The sequence below is a fragment of the Misgurnus anguillicaudatus genome, chromosome 2, assembly GCF_027580225.2.
Source record: "Misgurnus anguillicaudatus chromosome 2, ASM2758022v2, whole genome shotgun sequence".
In the NCBI taxonomy this organism is placed as follows: Eukaryota; Metazoa; Chordata; class Actinopteri; order Cypriniformes; family Cobitidae; genus Misgurnus; species Misgurnus anguillicaudatus.
The window spans coordinates 49,920,889-49,936,989 of record NC_073338.2 but is presented as its reverse complement, the minus strand read 5'-3'; the positions used below and the strand labels follow the sequence as shown (position 1 = coordinate 49,936,989).

Here is a 16,101-nt window from a genome sequence, read left to right as displayed (position 1 = left end):
GGGTGATAAAGGTCCTGTGAAATCGTTTTGCAGATGTGTCCATGGACCTGTAGGTCTAGGTGCATGTGACATTCGCACCTTTACAGATTTTCCCACATTTGCTTTTATGCAGATCAAGCATCTTCTACAGTAATCATCAATGTCTCTCATCATTCGTGGCCACCACCAAGTCTCACTGATTTGAGCTTTCATTGCTTTTGCTCCAGCGTGCACTTTTCCATGATACAGCTGCATTAGTTCTCTTCTTGTTCCGATAGGCATTAATTCCTGTTGGAATTCTCCAAATACCTTGATCATCTTCTTTTGCTCCTGCTTTTATCCAGTGTTCTTTCTCTTCATCTGTCTCCATTTGATATGACAGAAGGTGGAGCTCAAGATTATCTTTGCTGTTTTCCTTTACCAAGGTAACAGGAGTAAGAGGAAGTAGAGCTGCTTCTCTAGCTGCTGCATCTGCTGCCGTGTTACCCTGACTTTCTTTGGACTTGTCAGATTGATGTGATTTTACTTTGATCACGGCTGCTTCTCTAGGTAAGTGACAAGCTGCAATCAAGCGACGAATTATGGAAGCATGCTGTATTTCGCTTCCACTGCTAGTGATAAGTCCACGTCTTTTCCACAGGGCTAGATAGTCATGTACCACGCCTAAGGCATAGCGGCTATCCGTATATATATTTGACTCGATCTCCTTCTGATAGTTCAAATGCTTCCGTAAGTGCTACAAGCTCAGCTACTTGTGCTGAAAACTGTCCAGAAAGAGATCCTTTCTTTACAACAGTTCCATCAGCTTCCACTACAGCCCATCCAGTATGTCGTTTTCCATCGACATAATAACTAGATCCATCGACCCATAACTCTTTGTCTGGGTTTTCAAGAGGGATTGGATTAACTGGACCAAGACTATCTTCTTCTACTTGTTTTTCACACTCATGTGGTATTCCCTCATGTGGTTCCAGCATCATTGTTGCAGGGTTAAGAGAAGAATCCCTGATGATTTCCACTCTCAAATCCTTGTTTAACAAAGTTGCTTCCCATTTTGCTCTTCTTGCATCAGTTATGGTCTTGATGTTTGTGTTGTTCAACAGTGTCACTATACTGTGTGGGGTGTTCAATATGATAGTTTGTGCTCCTATCAGATTTTCAACTGCATCCATTGCCCATGTGGCACCATCGAGGGCTTGTATACATCGTGGTTGACCAATCATAGTGACAGGTATTTTTGTGGAAAAGTATCCAACTGGTTTGTATCGATCACCTGGTTTTTGACACAGTACTGCTGAATACGTCTCATCTCCCACCCTGGTCCACAAATGAAATGGCAACCGTCCATCAGGAAGTCCCAAAGCTGGGGCTGAAGTCAGTTTTTCTTTCATAGAAGTAAACGCTTCCTCAGCTTCTGGTGTCCAGTTTATCTTTTCCACTCCAGGCTTTCCTCCCTTGTACAGGTCGATAAGGGGGCTAGTGATGCTGGCAAAATCAGGTATATACTGACGACAGTAGTTGAAAAGTCCCATCACCTTCCGCATTCCTGTAACTGTTAGAGGTTTTGGAAGTTGTCGTAATGCTTCTACACGCTCGGTTGTCATTCTCCTCCCCTTGACAGATATTTCTTGGCCCAAGTAGATCACCTTGGTTTTGGCCAGCTGTGCTTTGTCGGGGTTGACCTTGAATCCTCCTTTCCTAAGGGCTTGTAGGACAACATTCAGAGCAAATAGATGGCTGTTTTCATCTGGGCTTGCAATCAACAAGTCGTCAACATACTGGAGGCAAACACTTCCTGAACTCTCAATTTCAGCTTTTTGCTCTGTTAAGAACTGGTCCAAAGCTCTATGAAATACAACAGGAGACAAATTAAGGCCTTGTGGGAGTCTATTCCAGACATACTGTTTTGTGCCCACTGTGAAGGCCAATTTCTCTTGAGATCTTTCATCAATAGGTATAGACCAGAAAGCTGACAGTACATCTAGTACCGTAAAAATTCTTGCATTTCCTGGAATATCATTCAGAATGGTGGCAGGATTGGCTACAATAGGATGCGGTTTTGGTGTTACACTGTTAAGTCTCGTGTAATCGATGGTTAATCGCCATGAGTTGTCTGATTTCTTGACAGGCCATACAGGACTATTAGTGGTTGATGAAGCCTGTCTGATAATTCCTTCAGCTTCCAAGTCTGCCACTATCTCTTCCACGGCTTGTCTTGCTTCAGGTCGGATGGGGTACTGTTTATGAGGGGCATGTATTGGTCCTTTAATAACAATGGGGTCAATGTTGGCTTTGCCACAATCCAATTTGTGTTTAGCCCAAACATCTGGATATAAACTGCACAGAAGACCCCACACACCGTCTTTTCCCCAGTCTCTAATAATTGGCTTTGCTGTACCAACAGACCATAGATTACAAGTGCGATCTTCATGTGGTATTATCCCAGCTGTTGTAGTGATTTGACGGCTGTCAGTGAATATGATCATGTTTAACAATGGAAGGATGTCCATGCCAATAAGGCTTCCTTGTGAATTCGGTCCCACCCAGAAAGATGTCCATAAGACTTCATCTTCATGTACTTGCAGAGGAACTTGTATACTTTTGCGAAATTTTGTGATACCACCTCCAACTCCTTCAACTTCCATAGTTTCATCTGTTGTAGGTAGGTTCAGATCTGTTATTGAAATTGCTGCTCCTGTGTCAACTAAAATGTCACATGGGTGGCCCCCTATTAATGCATTGATGAAAAGGCGATTATCTCTTTTCTTATTAATACAGGGGGCCGCTGATTCCTATTGCGGACGCATAATTCCCTCAATGAGCTGACGAACTTGTGCTTCAGTCCATGTCTTCCCTTGAGAGTTTTCATCATAATTTTTCGCACTGACCTGTTTAAATGATGGACCTTGACCTTCTGATCCACCTCCTTTAGCCCAGCAATCTCTTCTAACATGGCCAGGCTTTCCACAGTTGAGACAAACAATCAGCTTCTTCTTTGTGTCCATGTTGTATTGAGCTGCCGCCACTCCTCTTCGATATGACTTGTTTCCTTCTTCCTTGTTTGATCTCATAGCCATCTCTAGGCGGCCAGCTGGGTTGACTCCAAGTAACAAGGCTTGTTGGTATTTTGCGCTCAGTCCATCCACAAGTGTGTCGGTAAACTGTACATCATCTCTGTCAGGTTGTTTCTTAGCACAGAGTGCCCATCTCTCATAAGCATTCCACTTACGCAGAGCATATTCATCTGGAGATTCATCATCCTTTTGCTTAATCAATGTCACTGACGTGAAAGGAATTTTACCGCTTCCTAAGATTTCTTGGATTTCTTTTCGGAACCCATCTAATGCTTGCCAAAGACCCAGGGGTCGTCCCTGGCCATCAACCCACAAATCCATCCATTGGGCTGTTGTTATCGAAGCTGGCAAGCGTTCCCATCTATCTCTTGGAATTTTAGCTTTAACAATAGTGTGTATATCTCTTAATGTCATTTGATGTGCTTCAACCAGAGAGTCTAATTCTCTCCAAAACTCTGTGTTTGGATCTTGTCTCTTTAAAGGAGGCAGGGCTGTGAGAATGGCTTGACGTTCTCCTGGTGTGAATGGTCTCTCTTCTGTCATCATTTCAGATTCTTCTCTTTTAATTGCAGGTGAAGAACTTTCAGGACCGATTTTATCAATTGTGATCATGTCATCATCTCTTGTCTCATCACCCCAGTCAGATCCATTATCACGAGCTGGTGTACATCGCAGCATGTCTCTATTTGGCTGGGCTGATTTAGATCTCATTATTATTGGAGCTGCTTGTGCAGATGCAATATACATTTTGTCAACTGGACCTTCATTTGATCTTGAAGCCTGAGGCTGCATCAGAGGTTTAGAAGAACTTCTATATTGTTCAGGCAAAGTTGGATAAGTTGGGTTGTAAGGAGGAGGTGTTACAGTTATTGTGGATTTTTCTGGTGTTTGTGAATATTTCCTTTCAGCTTCAGTTATTATATTTGTCCAATCTGGATCAAATGAATCATCACTGGTTGTATCTTCTTTAACTGAACATTTAATAGACATGATTTTATTCAACTTGTTATATGCTTCAACTTGAGGCTTCATTGCTTCAACAAGTGAAACTGGACACCCATTAATGCCACAACAAATTCCTCCTTGTTTCACAATCCAATTAGCAGCCAGTATTGGGAATACTTTTGTCTTGATAGAGTCTTTTTGGGACTCGAACCAGCTTAGCTGCACATCCATAGATGCGTTGATATCCAGTCCTTTTTTAAAAAACTTAGTTTGCTTCTTCTTCTTTTTATCCAAATACCAAACAGATATCACTTTGCTCTTACAGGCACTTGCCATCTTGCAAATTATTTGTCCCTCAGTCTCTTGTATGTTCAAAACAGCAGGACTATTTGTGTGTGTGTGTGTGTGTGTGTGTGTGTGTGTGTGTGTGTGTGTGTGTGTGTGTGTGTGTGTGTGTGTGTGTGTGTGTGAATTCCAAGGGAGGCCCCAACAGCAGCAAGGCTATTTATATGTGTGTGTGCGTGTGTGTGAATTCCAGGGGAGCCCCTCAGCTTCTCTCTGCTTCTCTTCTCTCTAACCTGCTCTAGTTTACTCGAGGAACAAAGAAGGGGGGAAATAAAAAATAAAACAAAATAAAATTAACTAATTATTTATAAGTAACTTAATCAATTTATATTTCCTTTTCTTCTATTTTTTTCCTTATTTTATTTTATTTAATTTTTTCAAGTTGCTCTCAGATCAGTCTCCTCCTTAAACACTGAACAGCTTCATTGTCAAAATTGAAATGCACGCGATTCTAGCTCCTTTTAATTGATTCCCTTCGTCTAAGGGTTCAATCCCCAGCGTATTTAAACGTTTTAGGGTTTCTTCGTATCTTCTATACTGCACTGCACTAACTCGGAGCACAGACCCGCCACTTTAAATCGCAATAAATCACCGCTTGTCACACTATCCTCGTTTCCTTCTGAAACGATTCTTCGGTGTGTTGGAAATATTTTAGAGATTACTCTGCCATCGTTTTTACAGTCTCGCCATATTCCAACCACCTCCCAGTCATGACAGCTGATTGCTAAATCGCCTTACAGCTATCCCAATATATTGACTAAATGGTCTTCTTTCTAAAAAAGATCCACTTTTTTATAAGTCTTTTCAAACATAGAAAAGACTACCCCAGCTTCATTCAATATTTTTTAGAGGTTTACTGATCAGAGCAACTCAAATAAGCCACATCAAATTTATATTATTTAAATTATTTTCCTATTACTGACATATATATTCATTGGCAACACAACTGATGTTTAAATGACACAGTTCTTTTAAGCAGTTTCAGTCAAAGTCCAATCATCAGGCAGACTTATAATTATTTTGAAATAAAATAAAGTCTTACCTGAAATGATTGAGACAAATGCCTGAAGATGCAATCCTTGTTCGTGACGCCAAATTGTAGACTTGGAATTAAGCCTTTTCCCCTTTATTATTTGATTCACGGATCCGGACACCAATTGTCTTGCCAAGAAAAAATCTTTAATATATATATGTCAGGAGAGAAACCAGTAAAGATGTTCTATTTATGACAGCCTATACATTTCTTTAATTCTCCTTCCTTTCACCCCGTCATCCCTCAGTTTCTCTGGGGTGGTACAGTAAGGTTTGAGCTTTTATACATCACAGAAAGACTTCCATGTAAGGTAGAAAAACATGTTGCTTAAGCATCTCAAATATAGAACATATATGTCATGCTAACACATGGCACAGTCCACTCCTATATTAAGATACTATTCTTAGTGTATAGTTCTGTGGTGCTTTGCAAACTGTACACATCTGACATGTCATTTTCAATAGAGCGTATTACCCTCTTTCAATCCCCTGACATGTGATCCATACTATCTATAGTCTCGTGCATTCAAACACATGCATTTAACACTCCATAAGATAACACAACTGATTATGAATATAAAGAATAATAATACAGATACATAATATATAATAATGAAATCATATTAAAATAATACATTTTAATAAAAGAATAAATTTAATAATAAAAGACTAAATTTTAAGTCTTCAATGTGTATAATCAATTATCTGTAGTTTAAACTTCTATTTATTTTTCTTTTTTAAATGTGAATTGTTTGTGTAAATATCTCATCACTAGAGGACAAACACTCACACTGACTTGGAAGTTGAATCAGTTTAGTGACACACATCATAGGGATTTGATCTGTTATTCTCTTATTTCACCACAAAATTCACTCATATTTATGCATTTATGGCAGAGCATTTTCACAAAGGTTTGGCTACTCGAGACTGTGACTTTCTGTATGAGACTGACATCTAGTGGACTTGTTTATTATATGACTGACACACCTGTTTGCACACGTTTCATAAACACAACCAGGAAATACTTTGAGTTCAGAGAAAAAGTGAAACTGTTGGGCTGTTGTTTGTTTCGTCTTTCTACCTGTGTGAACATAGTGAAATGGCAGAAGCCAGTATTTCAGTGATCCAGGATCAGTTCATCTGTTCAATCTGTCTGGATCTACTGAAGGATCCAGTGGCCATTCCCTGTGGACACAGTTACTGTATGAGCTGTATTACAGACTGCTGGGATCAAGATGATCAGAAGAGAAACTACGGCTGCCCTCAATGCAGACAGACCTTCAATACAAGACCTGATTTAAATAAAAACACCATGCTGGCTGAAGTGGTGGAGAAACTGAAAAACACTAAACGGAAAGCTGCTAATTGTCTTGATCACAGTTATGCTGAAGCTGAAGATGTGGAGTGTGACGTCTGTACTGCGAGAAAACACAAAGCTGTCAAGTCCTGTCTGGTGTGTCTTGAATCTTACTGTCAAACTCATCTTGAACAACATGAAGCTTTTCACACAGGAAAGAAACACAAAGTGATAGACGCCACTGGACGACTTCAGCAGATGATCTGCCCTCAACATGAGAAACTTTTAGAGATTTACTGTAAAACTGATCAGCTCTGTATATGTTATCTGTGTATGGTGGATGAACACAATGAACATAAGACTGTATCAGCTGCAGCAGAGAGGACTGAGAAACAGGTGAGAGATGAAAACACTGAGTGATGTGTTAATGTGATAAGATCTGCCTAACTGTATAGTGTGATCATGTTATTTCATACAAAATTAAAGATCCTTATCACTTTCCACACGTATATAAAACACATGTATTTTATTTACAGTAATGTACATTTATCTGTTTAATTATTATTTCCACATCCAACAGAAAGAACTGAAGGAGACGCAGAGAAAATACCAGCAGAGAATCCAGGAGAGCCAGAAGAAGCTTCAGGAGCTGAGAGATGCTGTGGAGACTCATAAGGTGAGTTTTGATCAGAAGAACAACTGCTGTCTGCTGTTTCAGATCTGTTTCAGACTCAGTTAAGACTCTCATCCAATCAGTCAGTGAGGAGTTCAGTGCTGGATGACTTTCACTGAAGTTCACTGTGTGTAACAGACTGTGTGATGTACCAGTAAGAGCTGAATGAATGCTGCTGATTCTAATGCTCCTCTCTCTATGTGTCCTAACAGCGCTCTGCACAGACAGCAGTGGACGACACTGAGAGGATCTTTACTCACCTGATCACATCCATTGAGAGAAGACGATCTGAGGTGACACAGCTGATCAGAGATCAGGAAAAGACTGCAGTGAGTGAAGCTGAAGGACTCTTGAAGCGACTGGAGCAGGAGATTGATGATCTGAGGAGGAGAGACGCTGAGCTGGAGCAGCTTTTACACACAGATGATCACATCCATTTCCTCCAGGTAACAGAGATCAGTGATCTTTAGGAAGTGAAGAGCATGTTTTACTCAGATGATATTTTCTATGAAATGTTTCAGTGTCATGAGTTTATGTTTGTGTTTGTGTAGAGTTTCCAGTCTCTCTCTGTTCCTCCTGGATCTACAGACTCACTCAGCATCACTGTCTGATCTCTCATCTCTTTTGATGATGTAGGAAAATCTGTGTCTCATCTGAGAGAGAAACTGGAGGATTTCTGTAGAGAAGAGATAGAGAAGATATTTGATCAAAGTAAAGCACCTGAACCTGAGACCAGGGAGCAGTTCCTAAAATGTGAGTCTCAATAAACAACAAACAAACACACTTGTTGAATGACGAGTGGCAAGGCAAAATCCTTTTTAACAATAGTATCTTTACTAAGAGACATGCAGGAGTGTCATATACCATATACAAACTTCAACACCGCAGCGCCAACCCGCGCATGCGTATAAGCAAGCTTTAGGATCTTAGTATGCTCAGATTTAAAGCTACAGAACACTGCTATGTTCTACATCCTCCTTCTTAAACTTTGGCAGTTATTGCTTAAAGAACATTCTCTTATATTAAAGTTAACTCAAAAGATTTTGTTTTTTCATATGAAGAAAAGAGCAATTAACACAACATTTGTTACTCACATTTCAACATCATATCAACATTTATAAATTGAACATTTTGTTACTGAATTATAGAACTTTCTTTTCAGTCTCTACATACTACTTTCATCCCAGGTATTTTGGGTTTGGTTTGCAAATGCGACCCGCTCTGGTCACATACGGAGCTGTAGAAAGAACTTTTGCTGAATGTTCATTCAGTGGCGGCATCTCGATTCCTTGTGGGGTACATTGTTCCTTGACCTCACGTGGAGTGGGGAATTTGTGCTTAGATTCAGCAGATGGGGTCTGAATAAAAGGAAGCGACATGTCACTGTGGTCTAACTTTTGTGGCGGTGGCTCGACGACAGGAAGGATATGTTTCCGGTTCCGTCTATATACTCTTCCTTCAACTTCCACAAGATACGATCGAGGTTCATCACAGAGTTGTTTGACGAGTCCGATGCGGTCATGGCCCTTGGATGTTGCGAGTCTCACTACCTCTCCTTGTGAGACTGGTCGGAGAGGTCTGCTGGACTTGTCATAGTATGTCTTTTGACAATATCTCTTTTTTGAGATTTGATTCTTGACAGCAACATTATTTTTTGAGGCTGGGACCAGAATGGACTTGCTAATTGGCAGAGATGTGCGTGTCTGTCTAGACATTAATCTCTCTGCTGGTGAACCCAGTGTTTGGTCACGTGGAACATTTCTGAGGTTGAGCAAGTTCAGGAACACATCAGAGCCATCCCTCTTGGATTTCTCCATTAGCTGTTTTGCACTCCGCACTGCCCTTTCAGCTAGCCCGTTAGCTTGTGGATATTCAGGACTACTGGTGGTATGTGTAAAATCCCAAGTAGCAGCAAAGTCTTTGAACTGTTGGCTTGTAAACTGGGTACCGTTGTCTGAAAAGACTTTGTGCGGACTCCCGTGAACAGAGAAATGCCTTTTGAGTTTTCTGATTACTGTACTGGAGGACAGGTCACGAAGCAGATCAATTTCGAACCATCCCGAATACGAGTCAACTAGTACGAGATAGTGTTGACCATTCCACTCAAAGATATCCGTAGCCACACTGGACCATGGGAGATCTGGGATGTGATGTAAGTGTAGCGGCTCTTTTTGTTGATGTGGTTTCATACTGTTACAGATGGAGCATGATAGTACCTCCTTTTCAACGTCCTTGGTTAAAGAAGGCCAGAACACAATGCCCCTTGCTCTGCGTTTGGTTGCATCAAGGCCCGGATGACCTCTGTGAATAATGGTGATATACTCACTGCGTAGCGATTCTGGAACAACTGTTCTCTGTCCCTTCATGAGTACATCATCATCAACTGGAAGCTCATCCCTAAAGGGAAAATACTCACGAATTTCCGCTGGCAGCTTTGATTGGCTAGAGGGCCATCCTGACTTGATAATACTGCAGAGACGTTGAAGGACTGGATCCTGTGCAGTATGAGTTTGCAACTCTTTCAGTCTGGAAGACGAAATGTGTTGAACTGACATAACTTCAAAGTCAGCTCCATCTTCAGTGTGTTCGTCTGTCGAGTCTCTAGGGGAACGTGACAACGTGTCGGCAAGGAACATATGTTTCCCTTTCTTGTATGTGATCGTGAAATTGTATTTCTGCAATCTTAGCATCATGCGTTGAAGCCTTGCTGGAGCTGTGTAGATGGGCTTGTTAAGGATGGTAACCAGTGGCTGGTGGTCTGTCTCTATGTGAATTTGTTTACCATATATGTAGTCATTAAATTTGGTGCACGCAAATACAACAGCTAGAAGTTCTTTTTCTATCTGCGCGTATCGTACTTCTGTTTGCGTCAGGGTACGTGAAGCGTTTGCGACAGGAGCACCTTCTTGGAGACACGCAGCTCCGAGTCCGAACTGGGAGGCATCACAGGTGAGTGTGACAGGTTTCAGGACGTCATAGTATTTCAAGGTAGGTGGATTAGAAATACTGTGCTTCAGAACTTCAAAAGCATCCTGATGCTGTTTAAACCAACACCACTCTGTGTTTTTACAGGCCAGCTCGCGCAGAGGGGCAGACAGCTCACTTAGATTCGGTATGAATTTTCCTAAGTAATTGATCATACCCAGAAAGCGCTGCAATGCAGTAACATTGTCTGGTGGAGGCATTTCTGAGATAGCTTTTGTCTTTGCTGGGTCGGGTTGTAGTCCCTTGCTTGTGAAAATATGACCGACATAGCTCACTTCACTTAGACGGAATTTGCATTTTTGAGGGTTCAGTCTCAAGTTCACTTCACGAGCACGGTCCAACACTTTCCTCAGGTTTGCATCGTGTTCCTGCTCACCTTTACCCCCCACGATGATGTCATCGACTATGACTGCGCACGGGTAGCCAGCAAAAATCTGTTCCATAGCGCGCTGAAAGACCTCGCTGGCTGAATTAATGCCAAAGGGCATCCTGAGAAATCGGAATCTTCCAAATGGCGTACTGAACGTAGTCATTAGGGAGGACTTATGATCCAGGGAAATCTGCCAAAAGGAGCTTTTTGCGTCAAGCACAGAGAATACGGTGGAGTTTGGCATCTGCGCTGCCACTTCTTCCACTGTGCGCATGGGGTGATGTGGACGTTTCAGGAACTTGTTTAGGTCCCTAGGGTCAATGCACAGTCTTATTTCATCTGAATTTTTCTTGTGAGTCGCCACCATAGATGACACCCAATCGGTTGGCTCAGATACAGGAGTAATTACGCCCATAGTAACCATTCTTTCCAACTCTGCTTTTACCTTTTGTTGCATTGCAGCAGGAATTCTGCGTGCTGGACGGACGACAGGTTGAGCTTCTTTGTCCAGTTTCATACAGTACGTTACGGGAAGCTTTCCAATTTCATCTCGGAAAAGATCTGCATATTCCGTGTTAAGCTGTTGGATCAAACTTGGGTTTTCTTTTACACTGACCTGGTGGACTGCATTATTGAGAGAAATAAGGCCCATCCGAAGACAGTCTGACAGTCCAAGCAATGGCTGTACGTTTTTTTCGACTACATAAAACTGTAGAGAGTAGGTCTTGTCACTCAGATTGCAAGTTAACACGGTTGAGCCAGCTGTTTGGATCTCCTCTCCACCATACGCAACAAGCTTCACATGGCTTGACACCTGAAGGTTTTCTTCTTGCTTTACCTGTGTAAATGTCTGCAGAGACATGATGTTACAAGAGGCTCCTGTGTCAATCTTTAATTCAAGAGGTTTTCCATTAGTTTGCACTGTGCACGATATTGCAGTTTTCTTTAACTGTTTTGAGTCAATTTGATGATTTACAGCAACTCCATCTATAAAGAATGAATCTTCACTGCTGTTTGAGGCTTTAGTGACATCAATTTGATTTACAGTCTTTTTTAGATTTCGTGTGCGCTGAATTTTCACTGATTTGCAGCATTTTTGGAAGTGGTTCCATTTGTTGCACTTATGACATTGCTGGCCATATGCAGGACATTTCTCCCGTTTTGCTTCGTGATTGCTTCCACAATTGCTACAATTATGAATTTGTTGTGGGGCAAACTTATCTAATCTGTGTTTGGGAGTACGAAATGGTTTTCTTTTCACCATTTGTTGAACACTGTCCACATTTGTCATGTTGTGCTTTGGTCCAGCAAGCGTTTTAGTGTGCTGGTCAGTTAGTTTATGTATTTGGCATATTTCAATGGCTTTTGTCAACGTTAGCTCATTGTCACGCAACAGGAGTTTTCTCATTCCATCGTTAAGTATTCCGCACACGAGTCGATCTCTTATCAGTTCTTCCTGTAAATCTCCAAACCTGCAACTTTGTGCTTTGTTTCGTAGGTCACTTACATATGCCTCGATTGTTTCTCCTGGCTTTTGGTCTCGTGTATTAAATTTGTGTCTTTCCATCGTTATGTTTGTTTGTGGGCTGCAAAGTTCGCGAAACTTGCGTTTCAAACATTCCGGGTCCTCGCGTGATTCGGCCTGGGTAATTATTCTTCGGTTTTCACCCTCGCCCGCATACACAGCGGGTGCATAGACGAACGTTCGCTCGCGCTCGATTGCTTCCGAGCCGGCCAGATTAAGCAGTATGAATGCTTTTGTTCGAGGCTCTTTCTCTGAGTGTGCAGCAGCAATGAATATGTCGAATTCCTGCTCAAACACACACCAATTTTCGGCGACATTACCATCAAATACAAGAGGGTCAGGTCTGCGGAACCCTTCAGCCATTATTTATTGTTCGATGAATAACGATGGCTTACTGTGTGTGTGCCTGTTGCTTTTCCTCGCTGCTTTCACGATGCTGTGAAGACCACTTCTGACACCATGTTGAATGACGAGTGGCAAGGCAAAATCCTTTTTAACAACAGTATCTTTACTAAGAGACATGCAGGAGTGTCACATTCAATATACAAACTTCAACACCGCAGCGCCAACCCGCGCATGCGTATAAGCAAGCTTTAGGATCTTAGTATGCTCAGATTTAAAGCTACAGAACACTGCTATGTTCTACAACACTGATGCTGATAAAGACATGAACAGTGATAATCTTCATTTCAGTCATTTTAAACTCCTCTATAATGATACTCATGAATCAAACTGAATGTGCAGAATAAACAGAAAATAATTAACTGTGCTCGTCCACAATGAAACATAACTGTGAGATCAGATAGCAGTTCATAAATCAAGTTTCTCATTTAATATTTAAATGTCATAAGCCATCAAGTTTTCTATTAATCTAAATTCTTTACACTTAAAATAAATGATAACAAAATATATTTTAAACTGTACAACTACAGAACAAAGGGACATTAACAATGTTCACACATTCACAAACCTTTTACACACACAGGATTATGATGAATATAACAGTAAAACAATCAGATTAGATTCTGTCTATACTGTAAATGATCTCTGTTCACTTTTAACATATTGATAGTCCTCAAAAACTAAAACTTACTTTTTTAGTTTTATTTTACTTATTGAAATGTACAATTTTACATTAAAACAATGTTTTTTATTTGTCTCCATCAGATTATCATCACTTCACTGCAGATCCAAACACAGCATATAATGAGCTCTGTCTGTCTGAGGGGAACAGAGTAATTACTTACACTGGCAGAGTCCAGCAGTATCCTGATCATTCAGACAGATTTGATGATTTTTGTTTTCAGGTGTTGTGTAGTGAGAGTTTTAGTGGACGCTGTTACTGGGAGGTTGAGTGGAGTGGTGATCTGGTGTTTATATCAGTGTCATATAAGAGCATCAGGAGGAAGGGGCGGGGTAATAAATGTTTTTTTGGATATAATGATCAGTCCTGGAGTTTATGCTGCTCTGGCTCCAGTTGTTCATTCAGGCACAATAACATTGAGACTAAACTCCCAGTAGTGTCCAGATCTTCTAGAATAGGAGTTTATGTGGATCACAGTTCAGGATCTCTGTCCTTCTACAGCGTCTCTGACACAATGACCCTCATCCACAGAGTCAACACCACATTCACTAAACCTCTCTATCCTGGGTTTAATGTTTGGGAATCAGTGAAACTGTGTGATCAAACAATATAGATGATATGGAGAGTCTACAAATAATTTTTCATATTAGAAGTCTGAACATGATGAATCAACACAATGAAATAATAAGTCTTTACTTTACTAATTAGCAATTTCCAATAACTGATGGTAATGTTATATTTTAATAATTGTATTTTGTCCTGTCAAACAGAGGTAGCTGTACAGTAATTCACAGTTAATGTTATTCATCTACAGCCGTGTATTCTTTTATGTGCACAAACCACTATAAATAAAATGTTATATAAGTCACTAAAATGTATGAGTTTGAATTCGAAATTTAATCTCGATTCAAATTTCACATTTAGTTTGACATTAGTTTAATCCAAAATGTACAATGCTGAATATAAAACAGTGGATTTATAGTAAACATTTCTAACAATATGTTTAAAGACAATCACTAAAGTTAATAAATGTCTGAATTGCACATTACTTAAAAATAATTACAATAAAACCATTATGAAAATCTGACTTTTTCTATGTTAAGTGCTATAATTCAGGGCTGGACTGGGACAAAAAAATCAGCCCTGGACTTCATCCAAACCGGCCCACTATGCACACACACACACACACATTCTGGTTTCCATGTTTTGTGGGGACATTTCATAGACGTAATGCATTTTATACCATACAAACTGTATATTCTATTCCCCTTACCTGCCTCATTCCCTAACCCCAACCATCACAAAAACCTTTCTTGTACCTTAGATTTTCAATAAACATCATCTTGTTTGATTTATAAGCTTGTTTCCTCATGGGGACATCAAAATGTCCCCACAAGGTCACAAAAACGCTGGTATTCCTATCTTTGTGGGGACAATTGGTCCCCACAACGTGATAATTACCAGGTACACACACAGACACACACACACACACACACGTCTATACACACATTAATCTGCATATAAAATTACTGAATAAATTATTTGAATTTATTTACTATTAAAACAAAGAGCAGAACTATTAATATAATAAACAAAGAAACTCTCTGTTGCCATCAACATAAAAGCTTCCAAGTGCTCCTGTGAGATCTTGCTTCTGAGTCTGGTTTTAATTAACTTAAACGTTGAAAATGTGCGTCCACAGGCAACCTGAGTGATTGACAGGGTGAGCAGGATCTTGTATGCTAGATCTAGGAGATGGTAGGCATTTGACATCAGATTGCCCCTTCCAATAATCTGATAGCAACAGAGTGGACATTCATTACATGAGGAACACTCCTTACATCTGATTTCAACCCCTTCATCTTCAGTCTTGTCTTCCAATGTTTTGATCTTGTTCTCATCTAGCGGATACATTTTTAATTTTTCCTACTGTAGAACAAAATTTCTAAATTCACATTGTAAAATCTCAGCAGTTGCTTCACTGTCAAACCTCAACAGACATTTGCTAAGCTCTTGATGGTGGAAAAGAGGACGTCTTTATCTGAGTGAAGTTCCTGGGATCTAGAAATGCAAGGTCAGCATAGAGTCTTCCATGACCCAGAAACCTCCTGTGCAGTGTCTCATCTGTGTCCATGATCTGTTTATGGACTGTAACTTCATAAACCTTTTCTGGATTTGTGACAGTTTCATCATGAGGAATCTCTCCAGGCCTGGTTGTCTTCCTCCACTTTTTGATGGTAATGTAGACTCAACTTCCAGCTCTATCTCTTTGTCTTGCTCCTGCAATTTTTCATTTGCCCACAGAACAAATTTCTCTGCGGCTGCATTGACCGAGGCAAAGTCTCTTGAAATGCTTTTCAGGCTTTCATGTATTGCCATAACCATTCTGTGGGCAGACAAAATATCCATCAGTTGTGTTTGGAGGTATTTGGACAGTGGTGATGTCTGCTCAAACAGGTTTGTGCTATCAGTATCATCTCATACATAAGCAGACCTTCAACAAATCCTCGTGCTTGAACGTGAGCAGTTGTTTTTGTAGCACCCTGACCGCCTGGTTAGGGGAGATAAAGAGTCAATAAAAGACACAGGACACGGAGCTGCTGCAACATCATCTGAGTCTCTGTATTGTCTCACATTAATGCAAATATTTATGCATTCTCATATATCAATGAAAGATATATAACAACACATTATCTGTTTAGAGAAAACACCATATACAGAAAGAAAACAGAATTACTCACATACAGCTTCTGAACAGGTACTCTTTCCTCAAATTAATCAAATAATTTCAA

At 40.4% G+C, this 16,101-nt stretch overlaps 1 pseudogene; it reads left to right on the top strand.

Annotated features, from left to right (window-relative positions):
- Positions 1-6,079: 6,079 nt before the first annotated feature.
- Positions 6,080-14,325, top strand: LOC129443058 (E3 ubiquitin/ISG15 ligase TRIM25-like; annotated as a pseudogene).
- Positions 14,326-16,101: the final 1,776 nt, after the last annotated feature.